Source organism: Lactuca virosa, chromosome 2, assembly GCF_052849685.1.
Source record: "Lactuca virosa cultivar CGN04683 chromosome 2, Lactuca_virosa_CGN04683_v6, whole genome shotgun sequence".
In the NCBI taxonomy this organism is placed as follows: Eukaryota; Viridiplantae; Streptophyta; class Magnoliopsida; order Asterales; family Asteraceae; genus Lactuca; species Lactuca virosa.
In genome coordinates this window covers 254,436,439-254,456,240 of record NC_136427.1, presented here as the reverse complement: position 1 = coordinate 254,456,240, position 19,802 = coordinate 254,436,439, and the positions used below count along the sequence as shown (strand labels likewise).

Sequence of the window (19,802 nt, the reverse complement as noted above, 5' to 3'; positions counted from 1 at the left end):
TCAAAATCCATGAGATAACAAGCTTATTGTTCCTCATCCATGAATCACGATTAATAGCTTCAGTCAACGGTGGTTCAGGTAACGATCCATCAACAAATCCAACTTTGTTTTTCACAGAAAGAGCAATCAACATAGATCTGCTCCAAGAAGGATAATTCTCACCAATTAAAGGTTGAGAAACAAGAATACATCCAGGATTGTCTGAATGATGCATGTAGTATGGAGACATACGATCGTTGATTGGAGATGAACTCGAATTCGAATTATTAGCAGCCATTGTAAAGAAAATACAATGATAATCACAAGAGCAATTTGTGATTTGATCGGAAATGAAAAACGCAACAATTCACAAGAACAATTAGTGAATCTGAAATCGCCAAAAGAAAATCAGTAATTCACAAGAAACAATTTGTGAATGAAGAACAGGAAAGAACGAACATGAACAAAAAGAGAAACGAAAGCTATCGTTTCTGCTCTGATACCATATTACAAATTGAAAGATTGGAAATCAATCAGTTAAATTGAAAACTGAATCTGAATCAGTACATCTACAAAAGAGAGAGGAAGGAAAACTAACTGAACTACTAACACCTCAACTGTCTAACTAACTAACTAACACAATATTTACAGAACTGACCCTTCCTCTATGTTTAAATTACAAATATAACCTCTAATATCTTGTAAATCATAACAAGAACAAATGGGATATTAACAAAAAAAAAACCCGTATTTATGAAACTTCCATAGTATTTCTTTGTGGAAAAGTCTAAAACCTTCTCACATCTATTTAAAGCACTTGTTCAAAACAAAGCTATTGTATATCATAAATGGACCCATACGTAGGCCCGGTCCAGACGGTGGGCAACCCGAACGGTCATCCAGGGACCATGTGTCTAAAGTGCTGTTTGTTTTTTTCTGAGGCAAAATGTCTGCAGTCTGTAGACCACATCTGTAGACCTCTGCTGTAGAAGAGGTGAACCAAACGTCTGCAGTTTGAAAAAAGAAGACTGTTTGTTTTTTTAACATCTCCAGACTACTAAAATAAACTAAAATCTAAATAAACTGATTTTTTAAACTACAAAGTGATTTTAATATATTTATGACTTTTTTTATAAATAATTAACAAATCTAAATCAACTTTTAGTATTATTGTATAAAAAATGAAAATAAAAATGGTACAAATTAACGTATATATTTGAAAAAAACAAGCAATTTTGGTCGTAAATTTATGGCTAAACACTGTAATTAGGAATCAAAGAATTTGATATATAAATGAATGGAAATAAACTTCGATTTATTCAATTAAATCAATTAAAAACGTGTCATAAATATTTTTTCTAAGAAATTGACGATGCTTTATTAAATAATGTTTTATAAAATTTGGCACAAAAAATATAAGAATATATATATATATATATATATATATATATATATATATATATATATATATATAAACAACTTCAACGACTATTATTTTTATTTATAAATTTGTCAAAAATATCATGTTTGTGTCGTCGACCTTTTTTTTTTAAGTATTGTAATTTTTTTTCTCAAATTGTTTATCACTAATAAAGTTGGAATAAATATAAATTCAAAAAAACTAAAAAATAAAATAAAATATATGTGTTTTTTTAGACTAGAAGATGTTAGAAGACTCTAGTCCACATCTGTGCCAAGAAGAGGGCGTGCAGACATTTTTAGGTCTGCAGCTTTCAAAAAAACAAACAGTATGCGAATGCTAATGTCTGCGCGTGGTCTGCGCCGACAGGAAGATCTGCGGACAAAAAACAAACACCACCTAAGGGGCTCAAAATTCCTAAAATATATGGTATATATATAGAGAGAAAAAAAATCAATTTATCTAAAACTGCTAGGAAGAATATATATATTTTTTAAATAAGTTGTTTTTGTAATGTTGTGACAATATTTTTGCTTTTTAATATTAATACTAAATTTTATAAGGATTTGTCTATTTTCAATTTTAGGGGCCCATTTTTCTCTTCGTACTATATCTTTGGACGGAACCTGTCCATAAACAATTTACAAATAAGAGTCCGAACTATATTACATATCCAAGTCATAAATAATCAATGATCACCATATTTTTAATTAACCCCCACATAAATACGATATTGTTTTTCCTAGAAGAAATTCAATTCCATAAACCTTTTTTTTTGTATTTAATGATAAAAAGGTAAAATACTTTTTTTATTAGAACAAAAACTTATAAATTATAGTTTTTATAATTTTTACAAAAAGAAATTAAAAAATTGTTTAGAAAAGAGATCAGACCCGTGACAAAATTGCATTGGGTTAGGCATTTTCGGGCCAAGCCTAGTTCTGTGGACGCAGATTGGATCCATTTGGACCGTTTTAAGGATTTCAAAATAATATAAATATATATATATATATATATATATATATATATATATATATATATATATATATATATATATATATATATATATATATATATATATAGAGAGAGAGAGAGAGAGAGAGGTTCAGGTTCATTTGAGACTATCCTAATTTTATGAGACCGTGAGACCAAATCTAAAAATAATTTTAAAATACAAAATAAAAGGAAAATTCTGATTTTTTTTAATTATTATTTTCGTCACTTTAATTAACTAAAAAAATAAAAAATAATAAAAAAAATTACCGTGTTTTTTTTTTTGAAAAATACGTGAAATATTCTAATAGAATATTACAGTGTAAATATTTTAATGTGATTTTTAGAATACTAGAATATACTACTAGATTTGTCAGATATGTAAAATATTCTAACATTCTAGTAAAATATGTTAAAAAAATGTATTTTTTTATTTTTTTTTAATTTTTTTTGGAAAATATAAATATGTGGCTAGGATTGCGTCTCACGGTCTCACAAAATTAGGCCGTCTCACATGAACCTAACCCTATATATATATATATATATATATATATATATATATATATATATATATATATATATATTAGTGTTGTAAATAGCGGCCTAGGCGGCCGACTAGGCGCTAGGCGGTCTGCAACTGATTACGATTAGGGGTGCTTGGCGGAAATTGGTCAATATCAGTCAAACTCGGGCTAGGCGGTCCTCGACGGTCCTTGGCGGGAAGATTTTAAAAAAATTCAAAATTTCAAAATTTCAAATATTACACCAAAATTTACAAAACTTCATAATTTTAAATTTTTAAATATTCAAAATTTCAAATATTATACCAAATATTTCAAAATTTAAAAATTTAAAAATTTTAAATTTTCAAATACTATTTTTTCCTAGGATATATTAAGTTTTAAAATAGTTTTATTAGTAATTTATGGTCGCCGATTAATCTCCGCCAAACCGATTAATCGCTTGACCCCAGTCGACCGCCGAGCTATTGCCGAGCGATTTTTACAACCTTGATATATATATATATATATATATATATATATATATATATATATATATATATATATATATATATTCATAATTTTTTATCTTATTTCCATTGATATCAAATTTAATACGTTTATTTTTTTTTAACTTTTTTTATCTGTTTAGATTTACATTGTGGATATGCACTATAAACCATTAATTTTGTATGAATTCACTGTATGAATCTGCACAAATTCACAGTGTGAATCTGCACAGATTTCACAGGGTGAATCTAAACAAATAAAAAAAAATTTATTTTTTTTATCAAATTTGATATCAATGGATGGAGGATAAAAAGTTATGAATATCTATATTTTTTGTTTTTTTTTTGATGAAAAATTTCCTTTAAAAATTGAGAAAAGATTGGTTTTTTGGTTCTAAGGTTTAAAATTGTTCCATGTTGAACCCAACCATATATATATATATATATATATATATATATATATATATATATATATATATATATATATATAAAATAAATGAAACCTTTTGTCCACCTGTCACTTCCACCAAGAATTTTACATAAAAGTGAATTTCCAGTTATACCCCTCCTTCATTCAATATTCAATTCGGCTTTTTTTTTTTATCTAAATCTGAATTCAAATTTTGAAATACAGACTTTCTTTTAAAAATCAATTTCTCTCCCCCTCTTTAGAAAAACCTAGGTGTCGGGACCTTCGTCTTTGTTTCCGGTCGCTGTCAACGATTGAGCAAAAAAAGGTAAATACTTCGTTTATGGTCTTGATCTTAAGACAGATTAGTGTGAGACGTTTATCTTCATTCTATTTGTTGTTTAAAACCTTAATATATTTGTCTTGTTTCTCCCTCTGTTTCTTTCTATCTATTGTAGAATTGAAAAGAAAAAACCTAAATACACACACCCCTTAGATCCTTGTCTTTCTGTTTTATGTTCGCGCACACACACACACATATCTGTCACCCTCTATCTTTCTGATTTAGGGTTTTTCATTTCTTCGACTTATCTCTTTCTGATTTAGGTTTTAACTTCAATTGTAGGTATGATTGTGATTTTCTGAAATATAGGGTTTATGATCATAACATGAAGTTCTCTCTTCAAGTAGTCTCATTAAAATCCTTTAGTTTTTTGAGTTCATTTTCTTTTAAATCCGTTTTTACACTAATATTTTTAATCTGGTGCAGAATTCACAGATAGTGAAAAAAGTGTGGCTGCAAGAATAAACAAAATGTTTTCATTTGTTATATGGGTTTTTTTGTGCTCAGAAAAGTCTGAAACTCCAAATGCACAAGGTAAATATTTGAATTTTTCGTTATAATTCCTTCTCCCCTCTCCTTCCAAGCAAATTTATCATGTCAACCCTGTGCATCATAATGTAGATCAAAATTTCCGTCAAAATTATTTGCTTGTCAAAATTGGGTGATCATGTCAGACAATTCAACTTGTGGTAAAGTACTTTTGATCTTATAAGTATTCTTATTGTTGGTATAGATTTATTTAGTTGTTTAGAAAAAGATATTATTGATTTGGCACATCTTTTTACATTTTACTCTCTTCAGTTTTTTTTTTGTTCTCGTAGTTTATAAATGTTGATGTTTGATCTTATGTGTTCAACGGCTGGGATAATGGCAATGGATCTCGATCTAAAGTTTACCAGATGCTGGAAGAATGATAATAGACATGGAAGGTTATAGCAAGGTTGTACCGATAAAAAGCTTACACATGCTCAATTGGATGTAGGTTTACATGCCTTTTTTTTAACCATCACTAGATTTTTGCTTATTTTGATGTTTATTCTGATTTTGTAGCTAATTAATGACTAACCCCAGATTATACAAGAGTTTGAATTTAGAAAAGATATACCAAATCAACATATAATCACCAAACTGGAAAAGGCCCTTGGTGTGAAGTTTTGGGGTAAGAAATAAAACTTTTACAATGTTGTCACCAATGAGGTATATTTTATTAAGTTGGAAAGTTATGTAGTGGCTTATTTTCTTATGATTAGAGTGTGTTTTATTCAGTTGGAAAGTAAGAATTTGTTGTTTCTGTTTATTCAATTGCATTGTGGTGTTTGCATAATGAAATCCTACCCTCACCTTTTCCCTCCCTCTTATTCTTTCTCTATCTCTCCCTCATACTTCAGTAGTTGGTGTCTAGGTAACGTTAACCTAAGTTTATTTTTTCTTTTGTTAATCCTTTATAGAAATGGATTTTAACCCCTGTTGGTGCACATATGTGTAAATGCATCATATTGTGCCCACCAACTGTTTGAGTTTATTCCTTACAGAACTTGCTCTTATATAATGTATATTTGTTTTGGCCAAATGTAGCCAAGTATCTTCTTTTTTCCTAAAAGATTAATGTTAATTGCATTTTCATGGTTGTCAATTGGTTTTACTTCTTTTTTCTAAAAATATTAATTGCCAGTTATATTGGGATATTGTTAGTGTCATATCCTTCCTAATTGTCAATCCTTTATGTTTATTGAACTTATTTAAGGTGAATGACTATTTGAACTTATTCAGTAGAAAATGAGTATTAACGAGAAAGGTTGTAATTTTATTCATTTTCTTAGACCGGAAGGAAACATCTATCATATGCAATTAAAAATTGTACTAGATGTAATTTAATTTATCAAATACATAAAAAAACTCATTCCTCTTTCATCAATATTCATAGATTTAAGTGTGTGTTTTGTGGTTATCTCGTTGAAATCAAAAGAAAATATACAATAGTTTTGTGTGAATTTCATCTTGCAATCATGGATCAGTAAAGCTTTTCTAACAAATTTCTGAAGTTAGTTAGTTTTTTGCATTGTATAGAACACTTTTTCTAAATTTTATGACTTTAAAATTGAATATATAACGTTGTATAAAAAAAAATGAAAAAAATATACTCATTGAAAAACAAATCATTTTTAATATATTGATAAATGGGTTGATATAATTTACATATATAGTCCCTGATTTAACATCTTAATTGACTTAAATGGTCCCTGTTTTATAGTTTTTCTAAAAAAATTAGTTAAAAGTTTACAATTAATTTAAATTTTTCACAACATACTGATATAACACTAATGGTTTTCCAATTAATTTACACAAGTACTATACCTTATGTTAATATTTTGGGTAAATTACACCAATTGTCCCTCGTTCATATCCCGAAAAACATGTTTAGTCCATATTTTCAAAAATTAACTCGGATTGTCCCTCGTTTGGTTAAAAGTCTCACACCTCATCCCTCCGGACATAAAAAGACGATTTTGCCCTTAATAATTTTTTAATTTTTATTTATTATTATTAGATTAAAAAGAAGAAAATATATATACACCGACCCACCGTTCCCCTTCCCTTTCCCCGGTTTCCTTTCCTCTGTCTCACTCACTCTCGACAACCACCTAAACAGCTCCACCTCCTCCTATTTTTTCCGGCGACACCAAACACATCTACTCTTTCTCTTACATTCTTTTCCGATCGTCAGAGAATAACATCAAAATCTGGTGACTCAGTCACTCAACATGTTCGATTTTCCGGTGAAGTAACTAGGCTACCATCGCAACCCACCAAGCTTTGGTTGTGATGCAATGACCGGATGAGGAGGGTGTGGAGATCGGGACAGGAGAAGATTGGTTTGAGGAAATTTAGGGTTTTGTCATTGCTGGCGGACCAGAAGCCACTGATGAGGCCATCGGTCTACACCTTAAGCTCTCGTTGGAGTCGTCACCGCCGCCAGAAACCTGCAGCTCCTTCGGCACCACCACATATTAGTGTCAGCACCAACTCCTCTGGCACAACCACCTGTCACCGCAAACACATTCCCCTCCCCTTTCCCCAATTTTCTTCTACTTTCGTCTCCCACTTCTCACCCATTCCCGACAACCATCCAAAACCCCAAACCGGTGAACCAAAATCAAACCCCAAACCACCATCTTGTATCTTCATTCTCCCCTTCTGTCTTAAGAATACCAACGACCATCGAGGCTACCAATTTCAATCTATCACGAGTTCATGACATCTCACTGCAATCGAAATCAGGTCCAAAACGAATCCATCGAAATAAAATTAAACCTAACCTGAAACTCAAAATCAAAATCGAAACCTTCATGAGTTTCAATTTCTGGATTTGAGAAGGACAAAGAAGGAGGGAACAGCCATTTTCATCGACTTTGTCTCTTCATCGGAGATGGTTGTGGTATTTTGCAGCTTAACTGAGAGAGATAGAGATTATAGGGAGTTGTTTTTTTAAGTTATAAATAATAATAAATAATATTAGATTAATTTAAAAAATAAATATCCAAGGGCACTATAGTCATTTCAAATGGGGCGTGGACTACATTTGCAACAAAAACACATTTAAGGGACGAAACGTGCAAGGTTAAGCAACCGAGGGACGGTCCGAGTTAATTTTTGAAAATAAAGACTAAACGTGCTTTTCAGCATATGCACGAGGGACGATTCGTGTAATTTACCCTAATATTTTCCATGGTTCTAAAAACGTGCCATGGCGCGCCTCAAGGCGTTCCATGGCGCGAGGCGTGGTGTAACCGTTATGAAAACGTCTAAGGCGGGTTTGTTAAGCGTGACGCCCAAATAACGTGTCAATGCACGCCTTATCGCGATATGACGCGAGTTTTTTTCAAGGCGCGAGTTTTTTTCAAGGCGCGAGTTTTTTTTTATTTTTTTATCGGACCTAAAATAATTGAATTTTTGTTAACTTTTTATCGGACCTAATATAACACTTCAAAAACTTGATATACTTGATAAAAATCAATAATTATATGAATTATCTCTTTAATATATATAAAATAGTCACGCCTTGAAAAACGTCATGGCTCGCCAAGGCTTGTGATGACTTAACTTTTACCTTGCCGCCAAACCGCGCATTACGTTATTTAGAACCTTGATATTTTCTTTATGCAACATATTCTATTAAATTATATTTTTTAATTGATACTTAAGAAAATGAAAGTGTTGAACTCAAATTTAAAAATTAAATAAACAATATATAAACGTCTTAATTATTTATTTGTTTTAAATTTAATATACATTTATATATACATTATTATTTACAAAATAACTTTTTACTATCATGTTTTTAATAAAACTACTTTAATAAAATTTTATAAATCTTTGATTTTCTATTATCATTTTTAATCATCAATATTATTTTTCTTTCTTACCCGTGGTCTCCACGGGTTGTAACCTCGTGTATATATATATATATATATATATATATATATATATATATATATATATATATATATATTCCCGTGGCTCTCTAGGAACAGAAAACTTATTACTTTCTGCCTTTTGCCAAACCTTTTGTAGCTTTTTTCAAAACTACCTCTTTGTTTTATTTTTAGACTTGGGCCACCAATTTTCCAACTTTGTTGATTTAAGTCACATTTCTTTCATTATTATAAGTTTGATTGTTTGCTTCAATATATATATATATATATATATATATATATATATATATATATATATATATATATATATATATTGAAGCAAACAATCAAACTTATGACGGAGGTGCAAAAGCAAAGTTGTTTTATTTTTATAATTCAAAACCCAATTAATATCAAAATCCCCTTCACCTATGCAGAGCATAGGCATCTCCTAGTTTCAATTAATGCTCGGGATAGGTTTGAATATGGGCATAACAACAAGTTCATAACGAATTAATGATGAGCTAAATGTTGGAACCAAAATATCTAGTTATATATCTTAAGTTGCCTAGAAAGTCATCACATCTCGTTTATTTGCAGGTAATTTGATTCTACGTGCTCTTTTAAAGTATTACATTTTGTTATTTGAATTTATAAAACACTCTCATGTTTCATATTGTAGCTTTCATTCTTAAGGGTACACGGAATGGCAAAGGCTTGGGAGTGGGTTGACAGACCGTTGGTGACACAACTCTGCCATTAGTTATGTTGGTACAACGATTGAAGAATCAGATGGGTTGTATAACCCGTCCAAAATGCATCTGTTGGAGATGCTTTCTTGGTCCCCCCCCCCCCCCCCCCCTTTGACCGTTGACCGATCAAAGATAATATTTTTTTAATTTAATTATATATATATATATATATATATATATATATATATATAATCATCAAACCTCAACCCAATTCCATTACAACATTCTTCAACAAATGAATTTAAAAATCCTAAAAAATAGTAATATAAAATGAATTTAAACATCCTAAAAATAGTAATAGAAAGTATCGCGGACGATTCATATTCATCCGATGATGAACCTAACAACGCTAATTTGGTAGCTGCTATTGGAAATTTTAGTAAAAATTATGTGTGTTTCCTAATATTGGACACATTTAAATATATGTATATGTTAGATATATAATTAATTAATAATCGGTTTGTGTTCTCCTCCGTGAGAGGTTCCAGACGATATATAATGTGTCCAAAACAGAATATATGTGAATGATATATCGATGCTCAAATATAAGTATTTTGGAAATAAAGTGGTTGCGGGAATGAGTCCTACATAGGAAAAGGAGCAAACTCTTTGTAGTTTATAAACATAGATGTTTAACGGGTTTACAGGTTTCTATGTATGGTTTTACTCCAACACGTACATGTATGCCGAGGTATGTGCAATTAAAGTCATGAAACTTATGTTTGGACATGAATGTAACTCCGAAATTCTGGGCACACGCAAGGCATTTTTTTTTTGCAGAACTTTACAGTTTTGATCCCTGTTATAGTTTTTGGATAAAACTGCAAAAATGATCCTCGTGGTATGCATTTTTTTCGGATTTTAGTCCAAACCTCATTTTTTTTGGATTGATGATCCTTTTAAGCTGGTTTGTTTGTGGTTTTGGTCATCGGAAAACTAAAAAGACTAAATTTCCTTTTTATTTTTATATTTTATTAATTAAAAAGACTCTCTCTCTCTCTCTCTCTCATACATATAGACATTGAAATTATAAAACCCTTAAACATACACATTAACTGCTATGTTTGAAACCTGCACTGGTTTAGGAAGGATTCATCATCACAACCCCCACCAAACGTCGGAATCAATGAAATTCCCCAAAGCTACAGAAATACCGGAAAACAAAATGCTAGAAAAAACAACCCAACAGCTCCATCGAGCTCCACCATCTTTTCACCACTCTTGTTCATCCAAAAGTCGATTCACCTACTTGCTATCCTTCCATACTTCTCCCTTCTTCTGATTTCGATGGGAGAATTGATTTCTGGGTTGTTCTTGATCTTGCTTTAGTGTTGATTACAAGTTTTAAATTTTATTTGGAGATGAGTTCACGGGGAGATGATGATGGCGAAGAAGAATAGGTAGGAGGCGAGAAGAAGTTGGTGAGGCGAGATGAGGGGTGGAAGCAAAAGACACACACGCATGGTGTTCTGGTGTAACTAGGGAACCTTCATCCCTGCTCAAAAACTGATGAAGATGAAACCTTCATCCTTGTTTAACAACCATTACAGAACCTCATTTAAATCAAAGATTTGGGTTTCTTGTTCCAAATTTGTCTCCGATTTGATCAGGAACGAGTACTCTTTTGATTTTTGATTTTTGACATGAATTGGAACCACCAGCTCATTATGGTTCTACATCCAATTCAATCTAGTTATCAAGAAAACTAATGGATTTAACATTTTAGGAACACCCAATTGTGGTTCTAAGAATCTGCACATCCATTGTTTATCTTAAGGATGTGTGCTCGAAGGGTATTTCGCTCTCCTGGATGATGATGACGGGTGGTCTTTGCTTGTTTTTTGAACCAGGAGGGCAACCATGTGGTCAACGACCTACGATATCCCAAATTCCGCTACCAGAGTCAACAATGTGTTAAGGGCAATGTTACAGGGAGAACGGGGAAGTGGAGCTGAAGTCCAAATTGTTTAACATACTATAGATATAGACGAGGAGGATGAAATTTAAAGGATAGAAACAAGAAGAAAAAGGTGAAGAATTCATGATGTGAACCCGAAAATCAAAAGCTGGAAATGAACTTTAATCTGGTTATTTTTGTGGAGAGAGAGAGAGAGAGAGAGACCTCTTGTTTTTTAATTAATCAAAATATAAAAATAAGTATTAAAAATGTAAAAATAAAAATAAAAGGGCATTTTAGTCTTTTTAGTTTTCTGAGGGACCAAAACCACAAGCAAACCATCTTAAAAGGACCATCGATCCAAAAAAGTAAGAGTTTGGACTAAAACCTGAAAAAAAAAGCATACCACATAAATCATTTTTGCAATTTTGTTTAGTTTTTGTAACTGACACATTAAATATGAGTTAGGGTGTGTTTGGGAGTGTTTTTTAATTTCAAAAGTGTTTTTGGTAAAGGTGCTTGTTGGCTTATGATTTTTTGAAAAAAAAACTTTTAAAAAGTAGCTTTTGTGGTGGGAAAAACTAAAACATCTTAAAAAAAGGTTTCACTTAGCTTTTTAGAGGTAAAAAGTGATAGAAAAAGCTAAAAAGCTAAAAAAAACCATCAAAAAGCTAAGGTTGCGTTTAGTTACGGAAAAACAAATTTCATTTTCGGTTTTCATTTTTCATTGAAAAATTTAGAAAACGCGTTTAGTTAAACTTATTCATTTTTCATTTTCAGTTTTAGAAAATTAGAAAACGTGTTTAGATGTGTATTTTTCTATCGGTTTTCATTTTTAGAAAACGGTAGCGGTGGTAGGGTGTGGGTGGGGGCAGTGACAGTAGCGGGTCGGCGGCGGTGGTGGTGATGACAGGCGATGGTGGTGGCGGCGACAATTGTGTCATTGGTGGTGATGGCGGCGGCAACGGTGGTGGTGGTGCTAGTGACGGGTTAGTGGTGGTGGTGGTGGTGATGGTGATGGTAGGTCGGTGATTGTGGTGGTGGTGTTGGGTGGGTGGGGGCGCGAGTGTGTGTTTGTGTGTTTGTATGTGTGTTTGTGGGGGCAGGTGTGGGTTTGTGTGTGTGTGGGTGTGTGTGTCTGTGAGGGTGAGGGTAGGTGTGGGTTTGTGTGTGTGTGGGTGTGTGTTTGTGGGGGTGTGGGTGGGTATGTGTGTTTGTGTGTGTGTGGGTGTGTTGGTGGGTATGTATGTGTGTGTGTGTTTGTGGGTGGGTGTGTGTGTGGGTGTGTGTTTGTGGGGGTGTGGGTGGGTATGTGTGTTTGTGTGTGTGTGGGTGTGTTGGTGGGTATGTATGTGTGTGTGTGTTTGTGGGTGGGCGTGTGTGTGTGTGGGTATGTATGTGTGTGTGTGTTTGTGGGTTGGTGTGTGTGTGTATGTGCGGGTGGGTGTGTGTGTGTGGGTGGGTATGTATGTGTGTGTGTGTGTTTGTGGGTTGGTGTGTGTGCGGGTGGGTGTGTGTGGGGGTGGGTATGTATGTGTGTGTGTGTGTGGGTAGGGGGTGTTAAGGTGGAGTAGGTAGAGGTGGATGGGGTGGGAGGGGGTGTGTGTTTATATTTTAGATAAATTTTGGAATTAGAAAAATGTAGAAAACAATGATTATCAGTTCTCCAAAAATTTCCAACTTCTTTGTAATTTTAGAAAACGGAAAATTTTCATTTTCCGTGAAAAATTTAGAAAAATAGACGAACAAAACGCGTTTTCAAAATTCTCATTTTTTTTGGAAAATTTTTCCGGAAAACGGTCTATTTTTCCGTAACTAAACACACACCACCACCGCTGCCGTCACCACCATTGCCACAATTGTCGCCGCCACCACCACCGCTGCCACCACTGCCCCCTCGCCCTGGTCCCCACCACCGCCACCCTCCCCACGCCCACCCTACCATCGCTACCGTTTTCTAAAAATGAATACCGATAGAAAAATACACATGTAAACACGTTTTCTAATTTTCTAAAACTGAAAATAAAAAATGAATAAGTTTTAACTAAACGCGTTTTCTAAATTTTCCAATGAAAACCGAAAACGGAAAACGGAAAACGAAAACTAAAAAGGGAAAACGAAAAACAGAAAATGAATTCATATAATTTCGAATTAATGAGTATAGTTACAAAGATCAACACATAAGGAAACATGTGCTTTTGATTCTGATACACCAAAAAACGAATTCTTTTTTCTCATTCTCTGGGAACAAATGTCAAATTTGTTTAAGGGAATCGTGTAAAAAACGAGCCGGAGTCAATTGGTGTGAATCTTCTACTAACAATTTCTTTTGCAAATTCATACTTTATTTAGCAGAAATTATTATTGTTTACTAACAATCTTAAACAATTTTTTCGCTAAACTATTTCAATCGAGTTTGTTTCGATTAAATTAGTTTATTATTATTTTTTATTTTTTTTGCTAATCGTGTAATATATGTTTTGTGTAAACAATTTTGTTTTGTGGTTCTAATTCTGTGTTTGGACTTTTCAGAATGTCTGGATCGAATGACACACCGACTCCTATGTTCTTCTACTTAACCACCCTAAACTTGGCGAAACTGCTCCCCAAGTTGCTGGGGGACACTCAATCTGTGAGCCTAGTGGAGGCTTGGAAGCACTCTGAGTGCGACAACAATGTGTTGAATCTGTGTGTGAGCGCGGTGGAGGCTTGGAAGCACTTTGAGTGCGGCAACAATGTGTTGAATGAGCTAGCTGATGCACTTTAATTACAATGTCTATTGTAAAGTTGCAGCGACTAAGGAACTTTGGGAATTATATTACCTCACTGCACTTTAATACATATTCAAACTATGAATAGTATTAATCCAAAGTCCACACTTGTAAGTGAAGGGTATTCTAGATTTGTGTATACCTGTCAAAAAAAAACTTAGAAAGAAATAAAACAAAGTTTGAAGATTTATGGAGCCTCTAAGATCAATTCTTAGAGCATGAAGTTAATGTTTTTATCCAAGAAACTTACCTCTTGTTGTACCTTTCCTCAATTCCACAACCTCCCATTCCCTTCTATTCAACTAGCACCTCATGTGAATTTCCTGGTAAAGATGATTTTATGCTTTAGAAACATTATGAAGATTGATTTCTATAGTTCATAAGATAAAATCGGGACATGAATACATTATAAAATGATTTTTCTTCGCCTATCCTTTAAGGTGCAAAGATGCTTAAGGTGCATGCTGTAGTGACTAACAGTATCAAAAGATCAAAAAAAAAAAAAAAAGATAGCTCACCATCATAGATGGACTCCAAACTGACAATGGAACTGCCATACGTTCAAACCCGAAATTCAAGGTGCTTGATGTAATTGATGATTTCACTACAAACCCAAGATTCAAAAAATGTCAGAATTATGGAAAATTTCGGTTGGATTGAGACGCAATGCACTGAAGATGCATGTGAAATCTTGTTAGTTATGCTTAGCATTTCATCGAACACGTGGTATGCAATGCATAGATCAGTCTGAGATGATAATAACAGACCTCGTCTTTCTCCTTAATAACGCTGAGAAGTTCATCGACAGCTTCTCTCCGGCGCCGGAGCCGGAACCTCAAACAAAACAGTAGCCAGCAATACCATTGGTCCGACCAGGGGAAACTGAATGAACGAAGCAAAATAGAATCCCTCTTTTACCCAACTTGCGAGAACATGGAGTCCCAATTTCTTGCGTCTTATGTCCGTTTGTAAGCATAAGGAGGAAAGCGTCGATTTTTTTTTTTTAATTTGCCCTTTCCTAAGCAGATCTGGATTTGGGATGGCGCACCGGCAGTTAGTTTTGGGCCTAAGAACTCTCTCTTGGACCTGATAAAGTGATAATAGTTCGAAGCTACTTAGCTCCGGATTAGAAAAGAACAATAAGAAATAAGAAAAAGGAAAATAAAATGAACGGATTTTTTTTTTTTTTTTTTTTTTCAATTTGTTCCGATTTGGGATGATCATATGGAAGATTAGCATGTATTTTCATTTTCTTTCATTTATCTTCTTTCGAATAAATAAACTCAGAGACAATAATCTTTTTCCGATCTTCTCATTTTTTTTCTTCTGTCATTAAATTAGACTCTGGAACGGAGCATTAATGCAACAAAAAGAGACGTTGTCTTGATTCAGCTCTCACACATTAAGTATTATCGTTCATATGGAAGGTCATAAATTCAATTTTATTCAACGATTTAAAAGGTAATCCTATAAAGACGACGGAGGAAATTTTGATTAATGGTTAAAGCATAGGGATAACTTTCTAGTCTAGATTGGTTTGATTGGGTGTGATCTACTATTGATTTTATACATTTCTAATGTCTTCTTTTCTACTTTTGGTAGCTACTTGGTAGCTACATGTTAGTCTATTAATAAAATTATTGTTGTTCTACAATTTAAAAAATAAAACGAAAAAAAATGGAGAGGACAAATCATTGTTCTAAAAAATATAAATAAAACGAAAATAAAATGGAGAGGACAAATTGCTTGTTTACCAAATTCCAAAGCGTAGACGGTGAGCTGTTGATTTTTGTTGGTATAATCTTGAATTCTGGATTCAATTATTTTTGTGTATATATGTCCGTGGTGGGACTCTTTAACTTTAATATTTGGTCCCCATCTTTTCGATATTGACAAATGTGATACCCCACCAAACTGCCAAATGCCAAGTGAAGTAATATCACTCACCATTTATGGATTATAGAATCATATCATGATTTCAGATTTTGATAGAATCAAAATATAAGTGAGGTATATTTGTTAAATCGATCATATTTTTTGAAACGGTAAAAATTAATGCCTAGCTGTTATGAAAAATTGAAAATGATCATTATTTCAGAATTATGGCATTTGCAAAGTGTTTTTTAATGATATTTTCAATCTCGAAGATATATTCAAAGCCTTGAACATTTGTTTTAACATAAAGCATGTTTGAATTTTTAATAACATATGGAAGTGAATTTCAATATGACGGCTCGGCAGAAAGCAGTTTTCCAGTGTTTACGTGCACCATATGTTCAAGATTTTCTTCTAGCTATCCCTATAGATGAGCTTGGGCGCTTGGCCAACATATGTCTCCGGTGGAGTATCGTACGACCCTCAGATATCGACTCATGATTCCAATATTCCCAGCCGATGGGATATGTCCGTTGTGCCGCAAGGCATGTTTGGACTCTTTTGGCGAGCATGCAGTTCATTGCAAAGAACTCCCGGGGTTCAAATACAGACACGATATGGTTAGGAATGTTTTGGTCGACATATGTAAGCGTGTCGGAGTTTCCGCCAAGAAAGAGGCTCCTGTGAATTTCCTGACTGACCCGACAGAAGGAAGGTCAACCCTTAGACCGGCTGACGTTTTGATTTTTGGATGGGTTAGAGGGAAACACGCATGTGTGGACCTTACTGATGTATCCCCTCTCGTAAGTTTGAGGGTCGGGGGTTTCACGGCTGGACAAGCTACATTAAAAGCTGCTACATGTAAGGTCACCAAACATAAGAAACCGTGCATGGAAAATTAACACGCGTTCATACCATTTGCATTTGATACGTTTGGCTTCCTTGCGCCGGATGCGGTGGAGCTTCTTAGTAGACTACAACGGATCATGCATAGCAATGTTATATCCCCTAGATCTATGGATGTAGTCTTCAAAAGAATTGGCTTTACCATAAAAAAGGGCTTAGCGGCGCAACTTGTTACCCGTTTGCCTTCTCATTCGTTGTATGATGATAACTAAAATGTCTATTTTTATAATATATGGACTTTTGAACATCTTTACGGTGATAAGGACTTTTTTTTAAATGACTAACTACTTCGTATTTTCGAACATTTTATGTATATTTCAAACCACAATTTAGGTAGAAAATTATCATTAAAAAACCCCACAAAATAGTTCCATCATGTAAATATTTAAAGGCAATATATAGCTTGGAGGTATTTGGTAGAGAAAATACGACGTTATGTCGTACATAACATCATGATAATTAAGTGAGTATTTTATAGATTTGCTCGAAGATATGAAGTATGTTGATTTGGTTGGACTTGTGACTATCAAAATTCATGCAACTGAGACACACATAAGTTTATATTATCACCCTTCTAAAATGCATAAATGCACTCAAAATAGTTGACGATAGTGGGCATTGCTTGTTGTTTGTTTTATACATTGACACCTTTTTATGTTTTTAATGATATCCAAAATAAAATATCTAATTCGAATTAGATCTGTTGGTGGGACTAAGTGATAATCGTTAGGATTGAAATGAGCCTTAGAGTCAGAAGCAATCAAAGCAATCAGGTGGATAATATGCTAACTTCGGATCGAGATCGAACATATGAAGAAGCTAGTGGTTATGTTCCTCTAAGGTACAAAATAGAAGGAGGACCTAATCAGTATGTTCCTCCAGTATACCAAACACAACGTTGCCATAGTCAATATGTTCATCCAATTCAGCAAACACAACAATTTACTTTGAATCATAATGTTGTGTATGAAACATAAGGGGAAAGCTAGTCAGTACTTACCTTTAGAGGACATGACGAAAGATGAAGCTGCAGCCTACATGTAAGGAAACATATCTGGAAAATCAATATGCATAGTTGTTATAGCATTTTGATTTACAGTCTGACATGAAGGGTGTATGCAATGTCAAAATATAAATGAAGTACATGACCATGTCAAAATGTTATCATCGATTTACAGGAAATTATTGTATATATAGGCAGCGACAGTGCACTAGTTTACCGTGTGGTCATATGATCATGATTTGTATTTTCTTAGGAAAATTACAATCTCACTATTGGACCTCTCTTGGTTCTCCACAAAGCGTTATCAAACTGCATACCATGAGATTGTGCATCCTTCACCACCCACTATCAATGGGAAAAGCTTGACGTGGTAACTATTGTTAGATCACCGCTAATATACAAACGACAAGTTGGGCTCCATAAAGAATACAATTTCATACCATCCCAAAAAGAAGGGTCCACATAGTAATACTAGCCTCAACTGTCCATCTCCTTTACTAACTAAATCGTTAAATTCGAGAGTTCAAGATTCCGGAAATACGAAGCAACCAAAAGTCCCACCTTAAAAATATAAATGCATCTCCCTATTCAACAAGAAGGTACGCAAAAAATAGATATCACAATACATTTCTAGCTTATTGACATTATGACACCAAGTTCTTACTTTAGCATTGAAGAGTATTATGGGGGCTTCCCCAATAGTAATACTCGTGACCAAGATCCCTCTCATTTTGCAAGCATAACGACTTATGAAGATCATAAAAGAGGTATGTCATATATTCCCCCGTTGACAACATAAGAAGCCATGTAACATCATGTACATTTCTATTAATCAACTAGTATAATCATTTACCATTTTCTACAAACGCTTACCACATAAGTTCTTCAACATAAAACCTAAATACAACCACATACAAGATTACTCTCTGACACACATTTTAAAAAGTTCTAGTTAATTCTACATATTTATGGAACTTTAACAAGGTATAAAAATAATATTGAATCATGAGGAATCTCAATTGTTTGTCCATATTTGCCAAAGTAGTAGGCTCAACCCTTATTTATCCTTCCATTATCCTTGGTTTGATAGAAACTCATGCACATGAACCTACAATACGTCACAATGTAAACAACAGAAAAATAGTTTTGAATAAAATTTTCGAATATTTTTGAACTAGTTATTTTGAAGATTTCGGACATCGAATAATTTTTTATGAAGATTTTTGAACGATATGTTATCAGGATTTGGGTAATATGCCACATATATTAACAAAACTTACAAAACAACACAACCTCATTCTTCATGTTCATTTTCTTGACCATCTTCTTCCTTTTTTTCAAACTTAGTTTTCATTTTCGAACCTCTTCCTCGTATAGATAGCAAACCAGATACAATATTCTTCTGTTCCAAGAAAGGCCAAACAACAAAAGAAAAACAAGAAACCAGAAGCCGAAGGAAAACAGAAGAAAAAAGAACTTAATTACTTGATGTATATATATATACTAACTGAAATAGAATCCTACTCAAACTCTAAAACAATAAATAAAACTTAAATATGCAACTTTCCTAAAATGCCCTTGCTTTAATATCCGATTAACCCAACAATCACCCCTTAATCGGATTTGTCATACGAACCACTCGTTCAAAACAATGTCGATTCCTCTTCGATTAGACTCGTCTCTTCTTTTTCCCATTTAGGACACTCGTTTCTATTGTGACCAAGCTCACCACATTTGTAACATTTAACGTGACTTTTATCCCGTTGGAAAAGTTCACCATCTCGACTTTTCCCGGACCCCCGACCTCTTCCCCGGCCACGTCCAAAGCCATCCCGATTTGAACCTCCATTGTCACAATGCTTACAAACATGTGATTTTTCCTCACTAGCCAACAACAACCCACCTTGAGTGTCCTCCACTTTCTCGGTTCCTCTTATACGCTCCTTGTACGCATTTAATCTACCAACCGCTTCATCGAATAACATCGAATCCAACTCAAAACATTGCTCTATTGAAGCCACGATTTGAAGAAA

General features: G+C 33.5%; 1 long non-coding RNA gene across 1 annotated transcript; it reads right to left on the bottom strand.

Annotated features, from left to right (window-relative positions):
- Positions 1-13,336: 13,336 nt before the first annotated feature.
- On the bottom strand, positions 13,337-15,143 carry LOC145156929 (uncharacterized). The gene is made up of 4 exons (XR_013736984.1): positions 14,753-15,143; positions 14,504-14,589; positions 14,236-14,308; positions 13,337-14,127 (listed from the first exon to the last, which is right to left on the bottom strand). It is a non-coding gene; the product is annotated as an uncharacterized LOC145156929 (long non-coding RNA).
- Positions 15,144-19,802: the final 4,659 nt, after the last annotated feature.